Source organism: Balaenoptera ricei, chromosome 2, assembly GCF_028023285.1.
Source record: "Balaenoptera ricei isolate mBalRic1 chromosome 2, mBalRic1.hap2, whole genome shotgun sequence".
Taxonomy (NCBI): Eukaryota; Metazoa; Chordata; class Mammalia; order Artiodactyla; family Balaenopteridae; genus Balaenoptera; species Balaenoptera ricei.
The window spans coordinates 54978135-55002727 of record NC_082640.1 but is presented as its reverse complement, the minus strand read 5'-3'; the positions used below and the strand labels follow the sequence as shown (position 1 = coordinate 55002727).

General features: G+C 55.4%; 13 non-coding genes across 13 annotated transcripts; all 13 read left to right on the top strand.

The window, feature by feature from the left end:
* Positions 1–884: 884 nt before the first annotated feature.
* LOC132361504 (small nucleolar RNA SNORD116) lies at positions 885–976 on the top strand. Its single transcript, XR_009501789.1, has one exon. It is a non-coding gene; the product is annotated as a small nucleolar RNA SNORD116 (small nucleolar RNA).
* Positions 977–3424: 2448 nt separating this feature from the next.
* Positions 3425–3516, top strand: LOC132361204 (small nucleolar RNA SNORD116). Its single transcript, XR_009501511.1, has one exon. It is a non-coding gene; the product is annotated as a small nucleolar RNA SNORD116 (small nucleolar RNA).
* A 389-nt stretch (positions 3517–3905) lies between these two features.
* On the top strand, positions 3906–3997 carry LOC132361921 (small nucleolar RNA SNORD116). Its single transcript, XR_009502184.1, has one exon. It is a non-coding gene; the product is annotated as a small nucleolar RNA SNORD116 (small nucleolar RNA).
* A 2428-nt stretch (positions 3998–6425) lies between these two features.
* Positions 6426–6517, top strand: LOC132361503 (small nucleolar RNA SNORD116). The gene has a single exon (XR_009501788.1). It is a non-coding gene; the product is annotated as a small nucleolar RNA SNORD116 (small nucleolar RNA).
* Positions 6518–8965: 2448 nt separating this feature from the next.
* LOC132361203 (small nucleolar RNA SNORD116) lies at positions 8966–9057 on the top strand. Its single transcript, XR_009501510.1, has one exon. It is a non-coding gene; the product is annotated as a small nucleolar RNA SNORD116 (small nucleolar RNA).
* A 389-nt stretch (positions 9058–9446) lies between these two features.
* LOC132361920 (small nucleolar RNA SNORD116) lies at positions 9447–9538 on the top strand. Its single transcript, XR_009502183.1, has one exon. It is a non-coding gene; the product is annotated as a small nucleolar RNA SNORD116 (small nucleolar RNA).
* A 2428-nt stretch (positions 9539–11966) lies between these two features.
* LOC132361502 (small nucleolar RNA SNORD116) lies at positions 11967–12058 on the top strand. The gene has a single exon (XR_009501787.1). It is a non-coding gene; the product is annotated as a small nucleolar RNA SNORD116 (small nucleolar RNA).
* A 2447-nt stretch (positions 12059–14505) lies between these two features.
* Positions 14506–14597, top strand: LOC132361216 (small nucleolar RNA SNORD116). Its single transcript, XR_009501522.1, has one exon. It is a non-coding gene; the product is annotated as a small nucleolar RNA SNORD116 (small nucleolar RNA).
* A 389-nt stretch (positions 14598–14986) lies between these two features.
* Positions 14987–15078, top strand: LOC132361905 (small nucleolar RNA SNORD116). Its single transcript, XR_009502169.1, has one exon. It is a non-coding gene; the product is annotated as a small nucleolar RNA SNORD116 (small nucleolar RNA).
* Positions 15079–17506: 2428 nt separating this feature from the next.
* Positions 17507–17598, top strand: LOC132361501 (small nucleolar RNA SNORD116). The gene has a single exon (XR_009501786.1). It is a non-coding gene; the product is annotated as a small nucleolar RNA SNORD116 (small nucleolar RNA).
* Positions 17599–20046: 2448 nt separating this feature from the next.
* Positions 20047–20138, top strand: LOC132361356 (small nucleolar RNA SNORD116). The gene has a single exon (XR_009501659.1). It is a non-coding gene; the product is annotated as a small nucleolar RNA SNORD116 (small nucleolar RNA).
* A 389-nt stretch (positions 20139–20527) lies between these two features.
* On the top strand, positions 20528–20619 carry LOC132361919 (small nucleolar RNA SNORD116). The gene has a single exon (XR_009502182.1). It is a non-coding gene; the product is annotated as a small nucleolar RNA SNORD116 (small nucleolar RNA).
* Positions 20620–23047: 2428 nt separating this feature from the next.
* On the top strand, positions 23048–23139 carry LOC132361500 (small nucleolar RNA SNORD116). The gene has a single exon (XR_009501785.1). It is a non-coding gene; the product is annotated as a small nucleolar RNA SNORD116 (small nucleolar RNA).
* Positions 23140–24593: the final 1454 nt, after the last annotated feature.

The window sequence follows — 24593 nt, the reverse complement described above, 5'->3', positions numbered from 1 at the left end:
GTCCCTACGAGCCGCTTTTGATGGAGGTCGTCTTATTCAGCCAAGGGCCCTTCCCTTATGGAAGATCTCTCCCCTTGAGGGCGTGTCCACTGTGTTTAATCATAAGGGCCAAACGCGTGTTTGTTCCCATAGAGGGCACTTGCTCTTAGGCTGAGGGGGCACAGTTGTCCTGAGGGTGTCTCAGGGGATCAGGAAGACATCCTTTTGCTGTGATGGAGGGCAGATTGCTCAGGAGAGGAATTTCAGGGCCCGAGACCAGGGGGTTGTTGGTCGGTGGCACTCTTTGTCCTGATGGCCGCACGCTCTGAAGGCGCCAGTGCCACGATGCTTTCACGTTTGCCTGTGGACACACAGGCAAGATGGACAGTAAATGAAATGTTGAGGAGAGATAGAACACACAATGCTGGGTGGTATCGCCCTTTCCCTCGGTGCGCCTGTGCACCCTCCTCAAGCATGGGTGTGTTCTCTCACCCCGAGCCAGGTGGAATGCCAGGGAAGGAATGCCAGCAGCAGCCTGGGGCCATCCGTATAATCCCTGATACCCATTGAAGTGAGGACGGTGTGGCAAGGCGAGGCCAGCCGAAGGAGTCTCAGAGGGGTATTGGCGTGCATTCCATGAGGATCCTGCTTTAACCCTTGTTGCGGTAAGCGACACTTCTTTGCTAAACCTAAAGGTTTGGCGATGGGAACGTGTGCACCGGGGCTACACCCTCACCTTCTGGTCTTTTCTCGGGGAACACGAGCTTTGATGCCCAGAGAACTGGCTGCATTTCCTGACCCGTGGCTCGGCTCTGGCCACTTCCGTACGCTGATATGATTCAGCTCGCTGGCCGTCCCATGGTGGAATCTGCAACTTTGCATGTCCACCGTTTGAGCATGTGCTTGGATCGATGATGACTCCCACAAATGCATTCCTTGGAAATCTGAACAAAATGAGTGAGAAATCCCTACCGTCTCCTCGTTGGAACTGAGGTCCAGCACGTCGCTCCCAAAAGGAAAGTAGGGAGAGGTTCACGTTGCATTTGCGGCCGTGGGTGTCTACAGCCACGTTGTTCAAGTTGAGGGTTGTGGTCATCTCCTGGGGAGAAGAGCCATTGGGAAAGGAGCCTGGGATGCCAATCCAGGTGGGAAGGCTTGGGACAGCATGCCGTCTCTGGGTTCCTTGGTCTAGCCAGGACTGCTGTCCCCTGCCACGGTTCAGCATGCAGGTAGGAGAGGAAGCGTGAGCCATTGCTCGTCCTGCCACCTGCACTTGAGTTCTACAGGCTGCCCCCACCTGCTGGTCATTGCCTTGTGGCCTCAAAGAAACAGAAGTCTGTAGGCTCAGGGTCAGAACAGGATTCCAGGCCTAGGGCAGGCTTCTTTGTCATGTTCTGCTTGGGAGACCAGATGCAGTTTAGGTTTCTCCTGATGAGGGGAGAAATCAAATGGGCCACTGTTCCTGGGAGTTTGGCCAATCTGATGGCTCCTCCTCGGGTTGTGTCCTGCTTGTGTGTGCTGTGTGAAGGGGCTGGAAAATGCCTTAGTCAAACTTGGTCACGGCAAGCTGCTTTGGTGAGGGGTGGCTCTGGCATCTTGCCGTGACACGTTGGGATCCCGGTGGAGAGAGAGTAAGGCAAGGCGAGTGAAAGAGACACGTGAGATGGCTGGCTAAGCCCACAGGTTTACTGGTGGGTGGATAGATCGACGGTGGCCATGGGGTTCCCGGAACACATTTGGGATTCCCTCAGGAGCATCTGGAGGCACGTGTAGGGAGGGAATACGGGAGCACATTTGTGGACTGTCCCGCCTCTTTCCTCTCCCTGGTCGATTTGCTTCATGGCGGGTTCTTGTGCCAGCGAATGGTTGCCTTCATGGCACAGTATGGTGTCTCCTCATGGGGGCCGATTTGGAGGCCTTGGGGTGTTTTGTCCCTGTCTGACCACGTTCCCCCTGTGTTGAAGATGTGAAGGTGTTCCTGAGGACAGCCAGGCATCGTTTCTATACCCGGCCCACATAGCGTTCCCTGAGGATTGGAGCTCTACCCGGAGGTCATTGGGTGCAACCGTGCAGAAACAAGGGAGTTGGCTGCCAAGGAAAGGCTGCAGGTTTAAGGGCAGGAGAGGATGTGTGGTGTGGGTGTCATTTTTCCTGCCACCCGCTGGTGCGTCGAGACTGTGGTAACCGGCGAGCCTGGCCACAGGCTAGGCAAGTCATACCGGTTCAAGTGTCTAGGCTGTTGTCTGGGTTCTGTCGTTGCATGGCTGTGGGTAACAAGTTGCTTGTAGAGGACCTGGGCCTCAGGGTTTCCCCAATGTCACGTCACTGATGGGCCCAGAGGGTGAAAGTACCAGACACCACTGCAAGTTACACAATTGCTGCAAGGGTTTGCCCCGCCACGTTGGGCGTCGGAATGGTTCCGATGCCATTAGCTTTGTGTGTGGGCCAAGGGTAGGTTGCCAGTCTTGGCAGCAGGCCAGGAAGTCTGGCTGCAGGTGAATCTCCATTGTTCAGTCCAGGAGTTCCTCTGGTGCGTTTTGTCACCGGTCCCTACAAGCTGCTTTTGTTGGAGGTCGTCCCATTTGGCCAAGGGCCGTTCCCTTGTGGAAGATCTCAGGGACCACATTTCCCCTTGAGGGTGAATCCATTGTGTGGAAGCGTATGCGCCAGGAGTGGTTTGGTTCCCCAGAGGGCAGTGGCTCTTACGCTGAGTAATCCCAGTTCCCCTGAGGGTGTCTCAGCAGTTCAGGATGACATCCTTATGCTGTGTCGGCGGGGAGGTGGCTCAGGCAGGAAAGTTCAAGGCCCATACCGGGGGGTTGATGGACGGCCGTGCTCTTTGTGCTGATGCCCGTGCGCTCTGAAGGCATCTGTGCCACGATGCATTCACGTTTGGCTGTGGACACACAGACATGATGGACTGCAAATGAAATGTTGAGGGGAGATATAGCGCACATCGGTGGGCGGTATCACCCTTTGCCTCTGTGCGCCCGTTCACTTTTCTCAAACATCCCTGTGTTCTGTCACCCTGAGGCATGTGGTGGAGTGCCAGGGAACAAACACCTGCAGCAGCATTGGGCCCTCTGTGTAGTCCATGATACCTGGCGAAGTGAGGAGAGTGCGGCAAGGTGAGGCAAGTCAAGGCAAAAGAGTCTCAGCGTGGTTTTGGCGTGAAGTCCTTGAGGATCCTCGTAGGAACCTTGTGGTGGTGAGTGGAACTTCTTTGCAGAAACCTAGATGTTTGGCCACGGGGACTTGTGCACTGAGACTACACCCTCACCTTCTTGGCTCTTGCAGGGGAACCCCAGATCTGATGCCATGATCCTTAGCTCCATTTGCAGCCCCGTGGGTCGCCTCTGGCCACTCCTGACTGCTGACATGATTGAGATCGGTGGCTGCCCCGCGCTGGAGCCTGCGACTTTGAACGTGCAGCCTTTGAGCAGGTGGATTGATGATGACTCCCATAAATGCAGTGCTTGGAACTCTGAACAAATGAATGGGTCTCAGCTTTCTCCGCGGTCATGTCACTGACGGGCCTGGGGGCGAAAATACAAGGCGCCAGGGCAAGTAACCCAGTTGCTGCAAGGGTATGCCCTGCCAGTTTGGGCATTGGAATATCTCCGATGCCAATAGCTTTCTGTGTGATCCAAGGGCATCGCCTCTGGCTCGACAAGGTTCCTGGTAGGAACCTTGTGGGGGTAAACGGAACTTCTTTGAAGAAACCTAGAAGTTTGGCCACGGGGACTTGTGCCGCGAGACTACACCGTCACATTCTGGGCTCTTCCTGGGGCACCCGAGCTCCGATGCCCTGAGACGTGGGTGCACTTCCTGCCCCGTGGCTCGAGTCTGGCCGCTCCCTACTGCTGAGAGGATTGAGCTTGCTGACAGTCCGCGACTTTGCACGTCCAGCCTTTGAGCAGGAGCGTGGATCAGTGAGGACTCCCATAAATGCATTCCTTGGAAATCTAAACAAAATGAATGAGCAATACCTACCGTCTTCTCATCCTAACTGAGGTCCAGCACGTGGCTCCCAAAGGAAAATTAGGGAGAGGTCCATGTTGCATTTGCTACTGTGGGCGTGCGCAGCAACATTGTTCAAGTGGAGGGTGGCGGGCTTCTCGTGCAGAAAGAGCCATGTGGAAAGGAGCCTGGGATGTCCATCTACGTGGGAAGGCTAAGGACAACTTGACGTCTCTGGGCACCTGAGTCTAGCCAGAACTGCTATCCCCTGCCGCGGTCAGCGTGCGGGTGCGAAAGGAAGCGTGAGCCACTGGTACTCCTCTGGCTTGCCATTGAGATCTACAGGCCACCCTCAAGCTCAGGTCGTTGCCTTGTTCCCGCAAGGAAACAGAAGTCTCTGCACTCAGGGTCAGAGAAGGAGTCCTGGCCAGGCCAGGCGTCTATGTCAGGTTCAGCTTGGGAGGTGGGATATAGTTCAGGTTTGCCCTGATGGTCGGGGGAAATCAAATGGGCCACTGTCCCCGGGATTTGGGCGACGCTGATGGCGCCTCCTTGGGTTGTGTCCTGCTTGTGTGTTGTGTGTGGAGAGTTTGGAAAGTGCCTTAGGCAAATCCAGGGGATATCAAGCTACTTAGGTGAGGGGTGGATTCGTTTGGATCCTGGTGGAGAGAGCAAGGCAAGGCGAGTGGGAAATACACGGGAGAGTGTTGGCTAAGCCCACAGGCTTACTGTTGGGTGGATAGATCGGTATGGGTGGATATGTCGGTGGACATAGGGTTCCCGGAACTCTTTTGGGATATCTTCAGGAGCACTTGGAGCCCCGTGTAGGGAAGGAATACAGGTGCACATTCGTGGACCATCCCAACCTTTTCCTCTCCTTTCTCAATGTGCTTCACGGCGGGTCCTTGTTCCAGCGAATGGTGCCTTCACGGCACAGTATGGTGTTTTCTCACTGGGACCGATTTGGAGCCGTTGGGATGTTTTGTCCCTGTGTGGCCTCATTGCCCCTATGTTGAGGATGTTAAGGTGTTCCTTAGGACAGCCCAGCGTCATTGCTATACCAGGTCGGCATAGCATTCCCTGAGGTTTGGAGCTCTTCCCGGAGTTCTTTGAGCCCAACCATGCAGAAAGAAGGGAGTCGGCCGCCAAGGCAACGCTACAGGTTTAAGGGCTGGAGTGAATGTGTGCTGCAGGGGTCATTTTGTCCTGCCACCTTCTGGTGCTGCGAGCCTGTGATCTCCAGCATGCATGGCTTCAAGCCAGAGAAGCCATGCCGGTTCAAGGGTCCAGGATGTTGGGTGCGTTCTCTCATTGCACGGCTGTGGGTGACACGTTGGTTCTGGAGGACCTGGGTCTCATGGTTTCTCCAAGGTCTTGTCCTTGAAGGGGAGAATGCGAATGTGCAAGGTGCTACGATAAGTTACCCAGTTGCTGCAAGTGTTTGGCCCGCCATTTTGGGCATTGGAATGGCTCCCTTGCCATTAGCTTTGGTTGCGGTCCTAGGGAAGTTCCTCTGGCTTGGCAGGAGACCAGGAAGTATGCCTGCTGGTGAGTCTCCCTTGATCAGTCCAGGGGTTCTTCAGGTGCCCTTTGTCACGGGTCCCTACGAGCCGCTTTTGATGGAGGTCGTCTTATTCAGCCAAGGGCCCTTCCCTTATGGAAGATCTCTCCCCTTGAGGGCGTGTCCACTGTGTTTAATCATAAGGGCCAAACGCGTGTTTGTTCCCATAGAGGGCACTTGCTCTTAGGCTGAGGGGGCACAGTTGTCCTGAGGGTGTCTCAGGGGATCAGGAAGACATCCTTTTGCTGTGATGGAGGGCAGATTGCTCAGGAGAGGAATTTCAGGGCCCGAGACCAGGGGGTTGTTGGTCGGTGGCACTCTTTGTCCTGATGGCCGCACGCTCTGAAGGCGCCAGTGCCACGATGCTTTCACGTTTGCCTGCGGACACACAGGCAAGATGGACAGTAAATGAAATGTTGAGGAGAGATAGAACACACAATGCTGGGTGGTATCGCCCTTTCCCTCGGTGCGCCTGTGCACCCTCCTCAAGCATGCGTGTGTTCTCTCACCCCGAGCCAGGTGGAATGCCAGGGAAGGAATGCCAGCAGCAGCCTGGGGCCATCCGTATAATCCCTGATACCCGTTGAAGTGAGGACGGTGTGGCAAGGCGAGGCCAGCCGAAGGAGTCTCAGAGGGGTGTTGGCGTGCATTCCATGAGGATCCTGCTTTAACCCTTGTTGCGGTAAGCGACACTTCTTTGCTAAACCTAAAGGTTTGGTGATGGGAACGTGTGCACCGGGGCTACACCCTCACCTTCTGGTCTTTTCTCGGGGAACACGAGATTTGATGCCCTGAGAACTGGCTGCATTTCCTGACCCGTGGCTCGGCTCTGCTGGCCACTTCCGTACGCTGATATGATTCAGCTCGCTGGCCGTCCCATGGTGGAATCTGCAACTTTGCATGTCCACCGTTTGAGCATGTGCTTGGATCGATGATGACTCCCACAAATGCATTCCTTGGAAATCTGAACAAAATGAGTGAGAAATCCCTACCGTCTCCTCGTTGGAACTGAGGTCCAGCACGTGGCTCCCCAAAGGAAAGTAGGGAGAGGTTCACGTTGCATTTGCGGCCGTGGGTGTCTACAGCCACGTTGTTCAAGTTGAGGGTTGTGGTCATCTCCTGGGGAGAAGAGCCATTGGGAAAGGAGCCTGGGATGCCAATCCAGGTGGGAAGGCTTGGGACAGCGTGCCGTCTCTGGGTTCCTTGGTCTAGCCAGGACTGCTGTCCCCTGCCATGGTTCAGCATGCAGGTAGGAGAGGAAGCGTGAGCCATTGCTCGTCCTGCCACCTGCACTTGAGTTCTACAGGCTGCCCCCACCTGCTGGTCATTGCCTTGTGGCCTCAAAGAAACAGAAGTCTGTAGGCTCAGGGTCAGAACAGGATTCCAGGCCTAGGGCAGGCTTCTTTGTCATGTTCTGCTTGGGAGACCAGATGCAGTTTAGGTTTCTCCTGATGAGGGGAGAAATCAAATGGGCCACTGTTCCTGGGAGTTTGGCCAATCTGATGGCTCCTCCTCGGGTTGTGTCCTGCTTGTGTGTGCTGTGTGAAGGGGCTGGAAAATGCCTTAGTCAAACTTGGTCACGGCAAGCTTCTTTGGTGAGGGGTGGCTCTGGCATCTTGCCGTGACACGTTGGGATCCCAGTGGAGAGAGAGTAAGGCAAGGCGAGTGAAAGAGACACGTGAGATGGCTGGCTAAGCCCACAGGTTTACTGGTGGGTGGATAGATCGACGGTGGCCATGGGGTTCCCGGAACACATTTGGGATTCCCTCAGGAGCATCTGGAGGCACGTGTAGGGAGGGAATACGGGAGCACATTTGTGGACTGTCCCGCCTCTTTCCTCTCCCTGGTCGATTTGCTTCATGGCGGGTTCTTGTGCCAGCGAATGGTTGCCTTCATGGCACAGTATGGTGTCTCCTCATGGGGGCCGATTTGGAGGCCTTGGGGTGTTTTGTCCCTGTCTGACCACGTTCCCCCTGTGTTGAAGATGTGAAGGTGTTCCTGAGGACAGCCAGGCATCGTTTCTATACCCGGCCCACATAGCGTTCCCTGAGGATTGGAGCTCTACCCGGAGGTCATTGGGTGCAACCGTGCAGAAACAAGGGAGTTGGCTGCCAAGGAAAGGCTGCAGGTTTAAGGGCAGGAGAGGATGTGTGGTGTGGGTGTCATTTTTCCTGCCACCCGCTGGTGCGTCGAGACTGTGGTAACCGGCGAGCCTGGCCACAGGCTAGGCAAGTCATACCGGTTCAAGTGTCTAGGCTGTTGTCTGGGTTCTGTCGTTGCATGGCTGTGGGTAACAAGTTGCTTGTAGAGGACCTGGGCCTCAGGGTTTCCCCAATGTCACGTCACTGATGGGCCCAGAGGGTGAAAGTACCAGACACCACTGCAAGTTACACAATTGCTGCAAGGGTTTGCCCCGCCACGTTGGGCGTCGGAATGGTTCCGATGCCATTAGCTTTGTGTGTGGGCCAAGGGTAGGTTGCCAGTCTTGGCAGCAGGCCAGGAAGTCTGGCTGCAGGTGAATCTCCATTGTTCAGTCCAGGAGTTCCTCTGGTGCGTTTTGTCACCGGTCCCTACAAGCTGCTTTTGTTGGAGGTCGTCCCATTTGGCCAAGGGCCGTTCCCTTGTGGAAGATCTCAGGGACCACATTTCCCCTTGAGGGTGAATCCATTGTGTGGAAGCGTATGCGCCAGGAGTGGTTTGGTTCCCCAGAGGGCAGTGGCTCTTACGCTGAGTAATCCCAGTTCCCCTGAGGGTGTCTCAGCAGTTCAGGATGACATCCTTATGCTGTGTCGGCGGGGAGGTGGCTCAGGCAGGAAAGTTCAAGGCCCATACCGGGGGGTTGATGGACGGCCGTGCTCTTTGTGCTGATGCCCGTGCGCTCTGAAGGCATCTGTGCCACGATGCATTCACGTTTGGCTGTGGACACACAGACATGATGGACTGCAAATGAAATGTTGAGGGGAGATATAGCGCACATCGGTGGGCGGTATCACCCTTTGCCTCTGTGCGCCCGTTCACTTTTCTCAAACATCCCTGTGTTCTGTCACCCTGAGGCATGTGGTGGAGTGCCAGGGAACAAACACCTGCAGCAACATTGGGCCCTCTGTGTAGTCCATGATACCTGGCGAAGTGAGGAGAGTGCGGCAAGGTGAGGCAAGTCAAGGCAAAAGAGTCTCAGCGTGGTTTTGGCGTGAAGTCCTTGAGGATCCTCGTAGGAACCTTGTGGTGGTGAGTGGAACTTCTTTGCAGAAACCTAGATGTTTGGCCACGGGGACTTGTGCACTGAGACTACACCCTCACCTTCTTGGCTCTTGCAGGGGAACCCCAGATCTGATGCCATGATCCTTAGCTCCATTTGCAGCCCCGTGGGTCGCCTCTGGCCACTCCTGACTGCTGACATGATTGAGATCGGTGGCTGCCCCGCGCTGGAGCCTGCGACTTTGAACGTGCAGCCTTTGAGCAGGTGGATTGATGATGACTCCCATAAATGCAGTGCTTGGAACTCTGAACAAATGAATGGGTCTCAGCTTTCTCCGCGGTCATGTCACTGACGGGCCTGGGGGCGAAAATACAAGGCGCCAGGGCAAGTAACCCAGTTGCTGCAAGGGTATGCCCTGCCAGTTTGGGCATTGGAATATCTCCGATGCCAATAGCTTTCTGTGTGATCCAAGGGCATCGCCTCTGGCTCGACAAGGTTCCTGGTAGGAACCTTGTGGGGGTAAACGGAACTTCTTTGAAGAAACCTAGAAGTTTGGCCACGGGGACTTGTGCCGCGAGACTACACCGTCACATTCTGGGCTCTTCCTGGGGCACCCGAGCTCCGATGCCCTGAGACGTGGGTGCACTTCCTGCCCCGTGGCTCGAGTCTGGCCGCTCCCTACTGCTGAGAGGATTGAGCTTGCTGACAGTCCGCGACTTTGCACGTCCAGCCTTTGAGCAGGAGCGTGGATCAGTGAGGACTCCCATAAATGCATTCCTTGGAAATCTAAACAAAATGAATGAGCAATACCTACCGTCTTCTCATCCTAACTGAGGTCCAGCACGTGGCTCCCAAAGGAAAATTAGGGAGAGGTCCATGTTGCATTTGCTACTGTGGGCGTGCGCAGCAACATTGTTCAAGTGGAGGGTGGCGGGCTTCTCGTGCAGAAAGAGCCATGTGGAAAGGAGCCTGGGATGTCCATCTACGTGGGAAGGCTAAGGACAACTTGACGTCTCTGGGCACCTGAGTCTAGCCAGAACTGCTATCCCCTGCCGCGGTCAGCGTGCGGGTGCGAAAGGAAGCATGAGCCACTGGTACTCCTCTGGCTTGCCATTGAGATCTACAGGCCACCCTCAAGCTCAGGTCGTTGCCTTGTTCCCGCAAGGAAACAGAAGTCTCTGCACTCAGCGTCAGAGAAGGAGTCCTGGCCAGGCCAGGCGTCTATGTCAGGTTCAGCTTGGGAGGTGGGATATAGTTCAGGTTTGCCCTGATGGTCGGGGGAAATCAAATGGGCCACTGTCCCCGGGATTTGGGCGACGCTGATCCCACCTCCTTGGGTTGTGTCCTGCTTGTGTGTTGTGTGTGGAGAGTTTGGAAAATGCCTTAGGCAAATCCAGGGGATATCAAGCTACTTAGGTGAGGGGTGGATTCGTTTGGATCCTGGTGGAGAGAGCAAGGCAAGGCGAGCGGGAAATACACGGGAGAGTGTTGGCTAAGCCCACAGGCTTACTGTTGGGTGGATAGATCGGTATGGGTGGATATGTCGGTGGACATAGGGTTCCCGGAACTCTTTTGGGATATCTTCAGGAGCATTTGGAGCCCCGTGTAGGGAAGGAATACAGGTGCACATTCGTGGACCATCCCAACCTTTTCCTCTCCTTTCTCAATGTGCTTCACGGCGGGTCCTTGTTCCAGCGAATGGTGCCTTCACGGCACAGTATGGTGTCTTCTCACTGGGACCGATTTGGAGCCGTTGGGATGTTTTGTCCCTGTGTGGCCTCATTGCCCCTATGTTGAGGATGTTAAGGTGTTCCTTAGGACAGCCCAGCGTCATTGCTATACCAGGTCGGCATAGCATTCCCTGAGGTTTGGAGCTCTTCCCGGAGGTCTTTGGGCCCAACCATGCAGAAAGAAGGGAGTCGGCTGCCAAGGCAACGCTACAGGTTTAAGGGCTGGAGTGAATGTGTGCTGCAGGGGTCATTTTGTCCTGCCACCTTCTGGTGCTGCGAGCCTGTGATCTCCAGCATGCATGGCTTCAAGCCAGAGAAGCCATGCCGGTTCAAGGGTCCAGGATGTTGGGTGCGTTCTCTCATTGCACGGCTGTGGGTGACACGTTGGTTCTGGAGGACCTGGGTCTCATGGTTTCTCCAAGGTCTTGTCCTTGAAGGGGAGAATGCGAATGTGCAAGGTGCTACGATAAGTTACCCAGTTGCTGCAAGTGTTTGGCCCGCCATTTTGGGCATTGGAATGGCTCCCTTGCCATTAGCTTTGGTTGCGGTCCTAGGGAAGTTCCTCTGGCTTGGCAGGAGACCGGGAAGTATGCCTGCTGGTGAGTCTCCCTTGATCAGTCCAGGGGTTCTTCAGGTGCCCTTTGTCACGGGTCCCTACGAGCCGCTTTTGATGGAGGTCGTCTTATTCAGCCAAGGGCCCTTCCCTTATGGAAGATCTCTCCCCTTGAGGGCGTGTCCACTGTGTTTAATCATAAGGGCCAAACGCGTGTTTGTTCCCATAGAGGGCACTTGCTCTTAGGCTGAGGGGGCACAGTTGTCCTGAGGGTGTCTCAGGGGATCAGGAAGACATCCTTTTGCTGTGATGGAGGGCAGATTGCTCAGGAGAGGAATTTCAGGGCCCGAGACCAGGGGGTTGTTGGTCGGTGGCACTCTTTGTCCTGATGGCCGCACGCTCTGAAGGCGCCAGTGCCACGATGCTTTCACGTTTGCCTGCGGACACACAGGCAAGATGGACAGTAAATGAAATGTTGAGGAGAGATAGAACACACAATGCTGGGTGGTATCGCCCTTTCCCTCGGTGCGCCTGTGCACCCTCCTCAAGCATGCGTGTGTTCTCTCACCCAGAGCCAGGTGGAATGCCAGGGAAGGAATGCCAGCAGCAGCCTGGGGCCATCCGTATAATCCCTGATACCCGTTGAAGTGAGGACGGTGTGGCAAGGCGAGGCCAGCCGAAGGAGTCTCAGAGGGGTGTTGGCGTGCATTCCATGAGGATCCTGCTTTAACCCTTGTTGCGGTAAGCGACACTTCTTTGCTAAACCTAAAGGTTTGGCGATGGGAACGTGTGCACCGGGGCTACACCCTCACCTTCTGGTCTTTTCTCGGGGAACACGAGCTTTGATGCCCTGAGAACTGGCTGCATTTCCTGACCCGTGGCTCGGCTCTGCTGGCCACTTCCGTACGCTGATATGATTCAGCTCGCTGGCCGTCCCATGGTGGAATCTGCAACTTTGCATGTCCACCGTTTGAGCATGTGCTTGGATCGATGATGACTCCCACAAATGCATTCCTTGGAAATCTGAACAAAATGAGTGAGAAATCCCTACCGTCTCCTCGTTGGAACTGAGGTCCAGCACGTGGCTCCCCAAAGGAAAGTAGGGAGAGGTTCACGTTGCATTTGCGGCCGTGGGTGTCTACAGCCACGTTGTTCAAGTTGAGGGTTGTGGTCATCTCCTGGGGAGAAGAGCCATTGGGAAAGGAGCCTGGGATGCCAATCCAGGTGGGAAGGCTTGGGACAGCGTGCCGTCTCTGGGTTCCTTGGTCTAGCCAGGACTGCTGTCCCCTGCCACGGTTCAGCATGCAGGTAGGAGAGGAAGCGTGAGCCATTGCTCGTCCTGCCACCTGCACTTGAGTTCTACAGGCTGCCCCCACCTGCTGGTCATTGCCTTGTGGCCTCAAAGAAACAGAAGTCTGTAGGCTCAGGGTCAGAACAGGATTCCAGGCCTAGGGCAGGCTTCTTTGTCATGTTCTGCTTGGGAGACCAGATGCAGTTTAGGTTTCTCCTGCTGAGGGGAGAAATCAAATGGGCCACTGTTCCTGGGAGTTTGGCCAATCTGATGGCTCCTCCTCGGGTTGTGTCCTGCTTGTGTGTGCTGTGTGAAGGGGCTGGAAAATGCCTTAGTCAAACTTGGTCACGGCAAGCTTCTTTGGTGAGGGGTGGCTCTGGCATCTTGCCGTGACACGTTGGGATCCCGGTGGAGAGAGAGTAAGGCAAGGCGAGTGAAAGAGACACGTGAGATGGCTGGCTAAGCCCACAGGTTTACTGGTGGGTGGATAGATCGACGGTGGCCATGGGGTTCCCGGAACACATTTGGGATTCCCTCAGGAGCATCTGGAGGCACGTGTAGGGAGGGAATACGGGAGCACATTTGTGGACTGTCCCGCCTCTTTCCTCTCCCTGGTCGATTTGCTTCATGGCGGGTTCTTGTGCCAGCGAATGGTTGCCTTCATGGCACAGTATGGTGTCTCCTCATGGGGGCCGATTTGGAGGCCTTGGGGTGTTTTGTCCCTGTCTGACCACGGTCCCCCTGTGTTGAAGATGTGAAGGTGTTCCTGAGGACAGCCAGGCATCGTTTCTATACCCGGCCCACATAGCGTTCCCTGAGGATTGGAGCTCTACCCGGAGGTCATTGGGTGCAACCGTGCAGAAACAAGGGAGTTGGCTGCCAAGGAAAGGCTGCAGGTTTAAGGGCAGGAGAGGATGTGTGGTGTGGGTGTCATTTTTCCTGCCACCCGCTGGTGCGTCGAGACTGTGGTAACCGGCGAGCCTGGCCACAGGCTAGACAAGTCATACCGGTTCAAGTGTCTAGGCTGTTGTCTGGGTTCTGTCGTTGCATGGCTGTGGGTAACAAGTTGCTTGTAGAGGACCTGGGCCTCAGGGTTTCCCCAACGTCACGTCACTGATGGGCCCAGAGGGTGAAAGTACCAGACACCACTGCAAGTTACACAATTGCTGCAAGGGTTTGCCCCGCCACGTTGGGCGTCGGAATGGTTCCGATGCCATTAGCTTTGTGTGTGGGCCAAGGGTAGGTTGCCAGTCTTGGCAGCAGGCCAGGAAGTCTGGCTGCAGGTGAATCTCCATTGTTCAGTCCAGGAGTTCCTCTGGTGCGTTTTGTCACCGGTCCCTACAAGCTGCTTTTGTTGGAGGTCGTCCCATTTGGCCAAGGGCCGTTCCCTTGTGGAAGATCTCAGGGACCACATTTCCCCTTGAGGGTGAATCCATTGTGTGGAAGCGTATGCGCCAGGAGTGGTTTGGTTCCCCAGAGGGCAGTGGCTCTTACGCTGAGTAATCCCAGTTCCCCTGAGGGTGTCTCAGCAGTTCAGGATGCCATCCGTATGCTGTGTCGGCGGGGAGGTGGCTCAGGCAGGAAAGTTCAAGGCCCATACCAGGGGGTTGATGGAGGCCGTGCTCTTTGTGCTGATGCCTGTGCGCTCTGAAGGCATCTGTGCCACGATGCATTCACGTTTGGCTGTGGACACACAGACATGATGGACTGCAAATGAAATGTTGAGGGGAGATATAGCGCACATCGGTGGGCGGTATCACCCTTTGCCTCTGTGCGCCCGTTCACTTTTCTCAAACATCCCTGTGTTCTGTCACTCTGAGGCAGGTGGTGGAGTGCCAGGGAACAAACACCTGCAGCAGCATTGGGCCCTCTGTGTAGTCCATGATACCTGGCGAAGTGAGGAGAGTGCGGCAAGGTGAGGCAAGTCAAGGCAAAAGAGTCTCAGCGTGGTTTTGGCGTGAAGTCCTTGAGGATCCTCGTAGGAACCTTGTGGTGGTGAGTGGAACTTCTTTGCAGAAACCTAGATGTTTGGCCACGGGGACTTGTGCACTGAGACTACACCCTCACCTTCTTGGCTCTTGCAGGGGAACCCCAGATCTGATGCCATGATCCTTAGCTCCATTTGCAGCCCCGTGGGTCGCCTCTGGCCACTCCTGACTGCTGACATGATTGAGATCGGTGGCTGCCCCACGGTGGAGCCTGCGACTTTGAACGTGCAGCCTTTGAGCAGGTGGATTGATGATGACTCCCATAAATGCACTGCTTGGAACTCTGAACAAATGAATGGGTCTCAGGTTTCTCCGCGGTCATGTCACTGACGGGCCTGGGGGCGAAAATACAAGGCGCCAGGGCCTGTAACCCAGTTGCTGCAAGGGTTTGCCCTGCCAGTTTGGGCATTGGAATATCTCCGATGCCAATAGCTTTCTGTGTGATCCAAGGGCATCGCCTCTGGCTCGACAAGGTTCCTGGTAGGAACCTTGTGGGGGTAAACGGAACTTCTTTGAAGAAACCTAGAAGTTTGGCCACGGGGACTTGTGCCGCGAGACTACACCGTCACATTCTGGGCTCTTCCTGGGGCACCCGAGCTCCGATGCCCTGAGACGTGGGTGCACTTCCTGCCCCGTGGCTCGAGTCTGGCCGCTCCCTACTGCTGAGAGGATTGAGCTTGCTGACAGTCCGCGACTTTGCACGTCCAGCCTTTGAGCAGGAGCGTGGATCAGTGATGACTCCCATAAATGCATTCCTTGGAAATCTAAACAAAATGAATGAGCAATACCTACCATCTTCTCATCCTAACTGAGGTCCAGCACGTGGCTCCCAAAGGAAAATTAGGGAGAGGTCCATGTTGCATTTGCTACTGTGGGCGTGCGCAGCAACATTGTTCAAGTGGAGGGTGGCGGGCTTCTCGTGCAGAAAGAGCCATGTGGAAAGGAGCCTGGGATGTCCATCTACGTGGGAAGGCTAAGGACAACTTGACGTCTCTGGGCACCTGAGTCTAGCCAGAACTGCTATCCCCTGCCGCGGTCAGCGTGCGGGTGCGAAAGGAAGCGTGAGCCACTGGTACTCCTCTGGCTTGCCATTGAGATCTACAGGCCACCCTCAAGCTCAGGTCGTTGCCTTGTTCCCGCAAGGAAACAGAAGTCTCTGCACTCAGGGTCAGAGAAGGAGTCCTGGCCAGGCCAGGCGTCTATGTCAGGTTCAGCTTGGGAGGTGGGATATAGTTCAGGTTTGCCCTGATGGTCGGGGGAAATCAAATGGGCCACTGTCCCTGGGATTTGGGCGACGCTAATGCCACCTCCTTGGGTTGTGTCCTGCTTGTGTGTTGTGTGTGGAGAGTTTGCAAAGTGCCTTAGGCAAATCCAGGGGATATCAAGCTACTTAGGTGAGGGGTGGATTCGTTTGGATCCTGGTGGAGAGAGCAAGGCAAGGCGAGTGGGAAATACACGGGAGAGTGTTGGCTAAGCCCACAGGCTTACTGTTGGGTGGATGGATCGGTATGGGTGGATATGTCGGTGGACATAGGGTTCCCGGAACTCTTTTGGGATATCTTCAGGAGCACTTGGAGCCCCGTGTAGGGAAGGAATACAGGTGCACATTCGTGGACCATCCCAACCTTTTCCTCTCCTTTCTCAATGTGCTTCACGGCGGGTCCTTGTTCCAGCGAATGGTGCCTTCACGGCACAGTATGGTGTTTTCTCACTGGGACCGATTTGGAGCCGTTGGGATGTTTTGTCCCTGTGTGGCCTCATTGCCCCTATGTTGAGGATGTTAAGGTGTTCCTTAGGACAGCCCAGCGTCATTGCTATACCAGGTCGGCATAGCATTCCCTGAGGTTTGGAGCTCTTCCCGGAGGTCTTTGGGCCCAACCATGCAGAAAGAAGGGAGTCGGCTGCCAAGGCAACGCTACAGGTTTAAGGGCTGGAGTGAATGTGTGCTGCAGGGGTCATTTTGTCCTGCCACCTTCTGGTGCTGCGAGCCTGTGATCTCCAGCATGCATGGCTTCAAGCCAGAGAAGCCATGCCGGTTCAAGGGTCCAGGATGTTGGGTGCGTTCTCTCATTGCACGGCTGTGGGTGACACGTTGGTTCTGGAGGACCTGGGTCTCATGGTTTCTCCAAGGTCTTGTCCTTGAAGGGGAGAATGCGAATGTGCAAGGTGCTACGATAAGTTACCCAGTTGCTGCAAGTGTTTGGCCCGCCATTTTGGGCATTGGAATGGCTCCCTTGCCATTAGCTTTGGTTGCGGTCCTAGGGAAGTTCCTCTGGCTTGGCAGGAGACCGGGAAGTATGCCTGCTGGTGAGTCTCCCTTGATCAGTCCAGGGGTTCTTCAGGTGCCCTTTGTCACGGGTCCCTACGAGCCGCTTTTGATGGAGGTCGTCTTATTCAGCCAAGGGCCCTTCCCTTATGGAAGATCTCTCCCCTTGAGGGCGTGTCCACTGTGTTTAATCATAAGGGCCAAACGCGTGTTTGTTCCCATAGAGGGCACTTGCTCTTAGGCTGAGGGGGCACAGTTGTCCTGAGGGTGTCTCAGGGGATCAGGAAGACATCCTTTTGCTGTGATGGAGGGCAGATTGCTCAGGAGAGGAATTTCAGGGCCCGAGACCAGGGGGTTGTTGGTCGGTGGCACTCTTTGTCCTGATGGCCGCACGCTCTGAAGGCGCCAGTGCCACGATGCTTTCACGTTTGCCTGCGGACACACAGGCAAGATGGACAGTAAATGAAATGTTGAGGAGAGATAGAACACACAATGCTGGGTGGTATCGCCCTTTCCCTCGGTGCGCCTGTGCACCCTCCTCAAGCATGCGTGTGTTCTCTCACCCAGAGCCAGGTGGAATGCCAGGGAAGGAATGCCAGCAGCAGCCTGGGGCCATCCGTATAATCCCTGATACCCGTTGAAGTGAGGACGGTGTGGCAAGGCGAGGCCAGCCGAAGGAGTCTCAGAGGGGTGTTGGCGTGCATTCCATGAGGATCCTGCTTTAACCCTTGTTGCGGTAAGCGACACTTCTTTGCTAAACCTAAAGGTTTGGCGATGGGAACGTGTGCACCGGGGCTACACCCTCACCTTCTGGTCTTTTCTCGGGGAACACGAGCTTTGATGCCCTGAGAACTGGCTGCATTTCCTGACCCGTGGCTCGGCTCTGCTGGCCACTTCCGTACGCTGATATGATTCAGCTCGCTGGCCGTCCCATGGTGGAATCTGCAACTTTGCATGTCCACCGTTTGAGCATGTGCTTGGATCGATGATGACTCCCACAAATGCATTCCTTGGAAATCTGAACAAAATGAGTGAGAAATCCCTACCGTCTCCTCGTTGGAACTGAGGTCCAGCACGTGGCTCCCCAAAGGAAAGTAGGGAGAGGTTCACGTTGCATTTGCGGCCGTGGGTGTCTACAGCCACGTTGTTCAAGTTGAGGGTTGTGGTCATCTCCTGGGGAGAAGAGCCATTGGGAAAGGAGCCTGGGATGCCAATCCAGGTGGGAAGGCTTGGGACAGCGTGCCGTCTCTGGGTTCCTTGGTCTAGCCAGGACTGCTGTCCCCTGCCACGGTTCAGCATGCAGGTAGGAGAGGAAGAGTGAGCCATTGCTCGTCCTGCCACCTGCACTTGAGTTCTACAGGCTGCCCCCACCTGCTGGTCATTGCCTTGTGGCCTCAAAGAAACAGAAGTCTGTAGGCTCAGGGTCAGAACAGGATTCCAGGCCTAGGGCAGGCTTCTTTGTCATGTTCTGCTTGGGAGACCAGATGCAGTTTAGGTTTCTCCTGATGAGGGGAGAAATCAAATGGGCCACTGTTCCTGGGAGTTTGGCCAATCTGATGGCTCCTCCTCGGGTTGTGTCCTGCTTGTGTGTGCTGTGTGAAGGGGCTGGAAAATGCCTTAGTCAAACTTGGTCACGGCAAGCTGCTTTGGTGAGGGGTGGCTCTGGCATCTTGCCGTGACACGTTGGGATCCCGGTGGAGAGAGAGTAAGGCAAGGCGAGTGAAAGAGACACGTGAGATGGCTGGCTAAGCCCACAGGTTTACTGGTGGGTGGATAGATCGACGGTGGCCATGGGGTTCCCGGAACACATTTGGGATTCCCTCAGGAGCATCTGGAGGCACGTGTAGGGAGGGAATACGGGAGCACATTTGTGGACTGTCCCGCCTCTTTCCTCTCCCTGGTCGATTTGCTTCATGGCGGGTTCTTGTGCCAGCGAATGGTTGCCTTCATGGCACAGTATGGTGTCTCCTCATGGGGGCCGATTTGGAGGCCTTGGGGTGTTTTGTCCCTGTCTGACCACGTTCCCCCTGTGTTGAAGATGTGAAGGTGTTCCTGAGGACAGCCAGGCATCGTTTCTATACCCGGCCCACATAGCGTTCCCTGAGGATTGGAGCTCTACCCGGAGGTCATTGGGTGCAACCGTGCAGAAACAAGGGAGTTGGCTGCCAAGGAAAGGCTGCAGGTTTAAGGGCAGGAGAGGATGTGTGGTGTGGGTGTCATTTTTCCTGCCACCCGCTGGTGCGTCGAGACTGTGGTAACCGGCGAGCCTGGCCACAGGCTAGACAAGTCATACCGGTTCAAGTGTCTAGGCTGTTGTCTGGGTTCTGTCGTTGCATGGCTGTGGGTAACAAGTTGCTTGTAGAGGACCTGGGCCTCAGGGTTTCCCCAATGTCACGTCACTGATGGGCCCAGAGGGTGAAAGTACCAGACACCACTGCAAGTTACACAATTGCTGCAAGGGTTTGCCCCGCCACGTTGGGCGTCGGAATGGTTCCGATGCCATTAGCTTTGTGTGTGGGCCAAGGGTAGGTTGCCAGTCTTGGCAGCAGGCCAGGAAGTCTGGCTGCAGGTGAATCTCCATTGTTCAGTCCAGGAGTTCCTCTGGTGCGTTTTGTCACCGGTCCCTACAAGCTGCTTTTGTTGGAGGTCGTCCCATTTGGCCAAGGGCCGTTCCCTTGTGGAAGATCTCAGGGACCACATTTCCCCTTGAGGGTGAATCCATTGTGTGGAAGCGTATGCGCCAGGAGTGGTTTGGTTCCCCAGAGGGCAGTGGCTCTTACGCTGAGTAATCCCAGTTCCCCTGAGGGTGTCTCAGCAGTTCAGGATGACATCCTTATGCTGTGTCGGCGGGGAGGTGGCTCAGGCAGGAAAGTTCAAGGCCCATACCGGGGGGTTGATGGACGGCCGTGCTCTTTGTGCTGATGCCCGTGCGCTCTGAAGGCATCTGTGCCACGATGCATTCACGTTTGGCTGTGGACACACAGACATGATGGACTGCAAATGAAATGTTGAGGGGAGATATAGCGCACATCGGTGGGCGGTATCACCCTTTGCCTCTGTGCGCCCGTTCACTTTTCTCAAACATCCCTGTGTTCTGTCACCCTGAGGCATGTGGTGGAGTGCCAGGGAACAAACACCTGCAGCAGCATTGGGCCCTCTGTGTAGTCCATGATACCTGGCGAAGTGAGGAGAGTGCGGCAAGGTGAGGCAAGTCAAGGCAAAAGAGTCTCAGCGTGGTTTTGGCGTGAAGTCCTTGAGGATCCTCGTAGGAACCTTGTGGTGGTGAGTGGAACTTCTTTGCAGAAACCTAGATGTTTGGCCACGGGGACTTGTGCACTGAGACTACACCCTCACCTTCTTGGCTCTTGCAGGGGAACCCCAGATCTGATGCCATGATCCTTAGCTCCATTTGCAGCCCCGTGGGTCGCCTCTGGCCACTCCTGACTGCTGACATGATTGAGATCGGTGGCTGCCCCACGGTGAAGCCTGCGACTTTGAACGTGCAGCCTTTGAGCAGGTGGACTGATGATGACTCCCATAAATGCACTGCTTGGAACTCTGAACAAATGAATGGGTCTCAGGTTTCTCCGCGGTCATGTCACTGACGGGCCTGGGGGCGAAAACACAAGGCGCCAGGGCAAGTAACCCAGTTGCTGCAAGGGTTTGCCCTGCCAGTTTGGGCATTGGAATATCTCCGATGCCAATAGCTTTCTGTGTGATCCAAGGGCATCGCCTCTGGCTCGACAAGGTTCCTGGTAGGAACCTTGTGGGGGTAAACGGAACTTCTTTGAAGAAACCTAGAAGTTTGGCCACGGGGACTTGTGCCGCGAGACTACACCGTCACATTCTGGGCTCTTCCTGGGGCACCCGAGCTCCGATGCCCTGAGACGTGGGTGCACTTCCTGCCCCGTGGCTCGAGTCTGGCCGCTCCCTACTGCTGAGAGGATTGAGCTTGCTGACAGTCCGCGACTTTGCACGTCCAGCCTTTGAGCAGGAGCGTGGATCAGTGAGGACTCCCATAAATGCATTCCTTGGAAATCTAAACAAAATGAATGAGCAATACCTACCGTCTTCTCATCCTAACTGAGGTCCAGCACGTGGCTCCCAAAGGAAAATTAGGGAGAGGTCCATGTTGCATTTGCTACTGTGGGCGTGCGCAGCAACATTGTTCAAGTGGAGGGTGGCGGGCTTCTCGTGCAGAAAGAGCCATGTGGAAAGGAGCCTGGGATGTCCATCTACGTGGGAAGGCTAAGGACAACTTGACGTCTCTGGGCACCTGAGTCTAGCCAGAACTGCTATCCCCTGCCGCGGTCAGCGTGCGGGTGCGAAAGGAAGCGTGAGCCACTGGTACTCCTCTGGCTTGCCATTGAGATCTACAGGCCACCCTCAAGCTCAGGTCGTTGCCTTGTTCCCGCAAGGAAACAGAAGTCTCTGCACTCAGGGTCAGAGAAGGAGTCCTGGCCAGGCCAGGCGTCTATGTCAGGTTCAGCTTGGGAGGTGGGATATAGTTCAGGTTTGCCCTGATGGTCGGGGGAAATCAAATGGGCCACTGTCCCCGGGATTTGGGTGACGCTGATGGCGCCTCCTTGGGTTGTGTCCTGCTTGTGTGTTGTGTGTGGAGAGTTTGGAAAGTGCCTTAGGCAAATCCAGGGGATATCAAGCTACTTAGGTGAGGGGTGGATTCGTTTGGATCCTGGTGGAGAGAGCAAGGCAAGGCGAGTGGGAAATACACGGGAGAGTGTTGGCTAAGCCCACAGGCTTACTGTTGGGTGGATGGATCGGTATGGGTGGATATGTCGGTGGACATAGGGTTCCCGGAACTCTTTTGGGATATCTTCAGGAGCACTTGGAGCCCCGTGTAGGGAAGGAATACAGGTGCACATTCGTGGACCATCCCAACCTTTTCCTCTCCTTTCTCAATGTGCTTCACGGCGGGTCCTTGTTCCAGCGAATGGTGCCTTCACGGCACAGTATGGTGTTTTCTCACTGGGACCGATTTGGAGCCGTTGGGATGTTTTGTCCCTGTGTGGCCTCATTGCCCCTATGTTGAGGATGTTAAGGTGTTCCTTAGGACAGCCCAGCGTCATTGCTATACCAGGTCGGCATAGCATTCCCTGAGGTTTGGAGCTCTTCCCGGAGGTCTTTGAGCCCAACCATGCAGAAAGAAGGGAGTCGGCCGCCAAGGCAACGCTACAGGTTTAAGGGCTGGAGTGAATGTGTGCTGCAGGGGTCATTTTGTCCTGCCACCTTCTGGTGCTGCGAGCCTGTGATCTCCAGCATGCATGGCTTCAAGCCAGAGAAGCCATGCCGGTTCAAGGGTCCAGGATGTTGGGTGCGTTCTCTCATTGCACGGCTGTGGGTGACACGTTGGTTCTGGAGGACCTGGGTCTCATGGTTTCTCCAAGGTCTTGTCCTTGAAGGGGAGAATGCGAATGTGCAAGGTGCTACGATAAGTTACCCAGTTGCTGCAAGTGTTTGGCCCGCCATTTTGGGCATTGGAATGGCTCCCTTGCCATTAGCTTTGGTTGCGGTCCTAGGGAAGTTCCTCTGGCTTGGCAGGAGACCAGGAAGTATGCCTGCTGGTGAGTCTCCCTTGATCAGTCCAGGGGTTCTTCAGGTGCCCTTTGTCACGGGTCCCTACGAGCCGCTTTTGATGGAGGTCGTCTTATTCAGCCAAGGGCCCTTCCCTTATGGAAGATCTCTCCCCTTGAGGGCGTGTCCACTGTGTTTAATCATAAGGGCCAAACGCGTGTTTGTTCCCATAGAGGGCACTTGCTCTTAGGCTGAGGGGGCACAGTTGTCCTGAGGGTGTCTCAGGGGATCAGGAAGACATCCTTTTGCTGTGATGGAGGGCAGATTGCTCAGGAGAGGAATTTCAGGGCCCGAGACCAGGGGGTTGTTGGTCGGTGGTACTCTTTGTCCTGATGGCCGCACGCTCTGAAGGCGCCAGTGCCACGATGCTTTCACGTTTGCCTGCGGACACACAGGCAAGATGGACAGTAAATGAAATGTTGAGGAGAGATAGAACACACAATGCTGGGTGGTATCGCCCTTTCCCTCGGTGCGCCTGTACACCCTCCTCAAGCATGCGTGTGTTCTCTCACCCCGAGCCAGGTGGAATGCCAGGGAAGGAATGCCAGCAGCAGCCTGGGGCCATCCGTATAATCCCTGATACCCGTTGAAGTGAGGACGGTGTGGCAAGGCGAGGCCAGCCGAAGGAGTCTCAGAGGGGTGTTGGCGTGCATTCCATGAGGATCCTGCTTTAACCCTTGTTGCGGTAAGCGACACTTCTTTGCTAAACCTAAAGGTTTGGTGATGGGAACGTGTGCACCGGGGCTACACCCTCACCTTCTGGTCTTTTCTCGGGGAACACGAGCTTTGATGCCCTGAGAACTGGCTGCATTTCCTGACCCGTGGCTCGGCTCTGCTGGCCACTTCCGTACGCTGATATGATTCAGCTCGCTGGCCGTCCCATGGTGGAATCTGCAACTTTGCATGTCCACCGTTTGAGCATGTGCTTGGATCGATGATGACTCCCACAAATGCATTCCTTGGAAATCTGAACAAAATGAGTGAGAAATCCCTACCGTCTCCTCGTTGGAACTGAGGTCCAGCACGTGGCTCCCAAAAGGAAAGTAGGGAGAGGTTCACGTTGCATTTGCGGCCGTGGGTGTCTACAGCCACGTTGTTCAAGTTGAGGGTTGTGGTCATCTCCTGGGGAGAAGAGCCATTGGGAAAGGAGCCTGGGATGCCAATCCAGGTGGGAAGGCTTGGGACAGCGTGCCGTCTCTGGGTTCCTTGGTCTAGCCAGGACTGCTGTCCCCTGCCACGGTTCAGCATGCAGGTAGGAGAGGAAGCGTGAGCCATTGCTCGTCCTGCCACCTGCACTTGAGTTCTACAGGCTGCCCCCACCTGCTGGTCATTGCCTTGTGGCCTCAAAGAAACAGAAGTCTGTAGGCTCAGGGTCAGAACAGGATTCCAGGCCTAGGGCAGGCTTCTTTGTCATGTTCTGCTTGGGAGACCAGATGCAGTTTAGGTTTCTCCTGATGAGGGGAGAAATCAAATGGGCCACTGTTCCTGGGAGTTTGGCCAATCTGATGGCTCCTCCTCGGGTTGTGTCCTGCTTGTGTGTGCTGTGTGAAGGGGCTGGAAAATGCCTTAGTCAAACTTGGTCACGGCAAGCTTCTTTGGTGAGGGGTGGCTCTGGCATCTTGCCGTGACACGTTGGGATCCCGGTGGAGAGAGAGTAAGGCAAGGCGAGTGAAAGAGACACGTGAGATGGCTGGCTAAGCCCACAGGTTTACTGGTGGGTGGATAGATCGACGGTGGCCATGGGGTTCCCGGAACACATTTGGGATTCCCTCAGGAGCATCTGGAGGCACGTGTAGGGAGGGAATACGGGAGCACATTTGTGGACTGTCCCGCCTCTTTCCTCTCCCTGGTCGATTTGCTTCATGGCGGGTTCTTGTGCCAGCGAATGGTTGCCTTCATGGCACAGTATGGTGTCTCCTCATGGGGGCCGATTTGGAGGCCTTGGGGTGTTTTGTCCCTGTCTGACCACGTTCCCCCTGTGTTGAAGATGTGAAGGTGTTCCTGAGGACAGCCAGGCATCGTTTCTATACCCGGCCCACATAGCGTTCCCTGAGGATTGGAGCTCTACCCGGAGGTCATTGGGTGCAACCGTGCAGAAACAAGGGAGTTGGCTGCCAAGGAAAGGCTGCAGGTTTAAGGGCAGGAGAGGATGTGTGGTGTGGGTGTCATTTTTCCTGCCACCCGCTGGTGCGTCGAGACTGTGGTAACCGGCGAGCCTGGCCACAGGCTAGGCAAGTCATACCGGTTCAAGTGTCTAGGCTGTTGTCTGGGTTCTGTCGTTGCATGGCTGTGGGTAACAAGTTGCTTGTAGAGGACCTGGGCCTCAGGGTTTCCCCAATGTCACGTCACTGATGGGCCCAGAGGGTGAAAGTACCAGACACCACTGCAAGTTACACAATTGCTGCAAGGGTTTGCCCCGTCACGTTGGGCGTCGGAATGGTTCCGATGCCATTAGCTTTGTGTGTGGGCCAAGG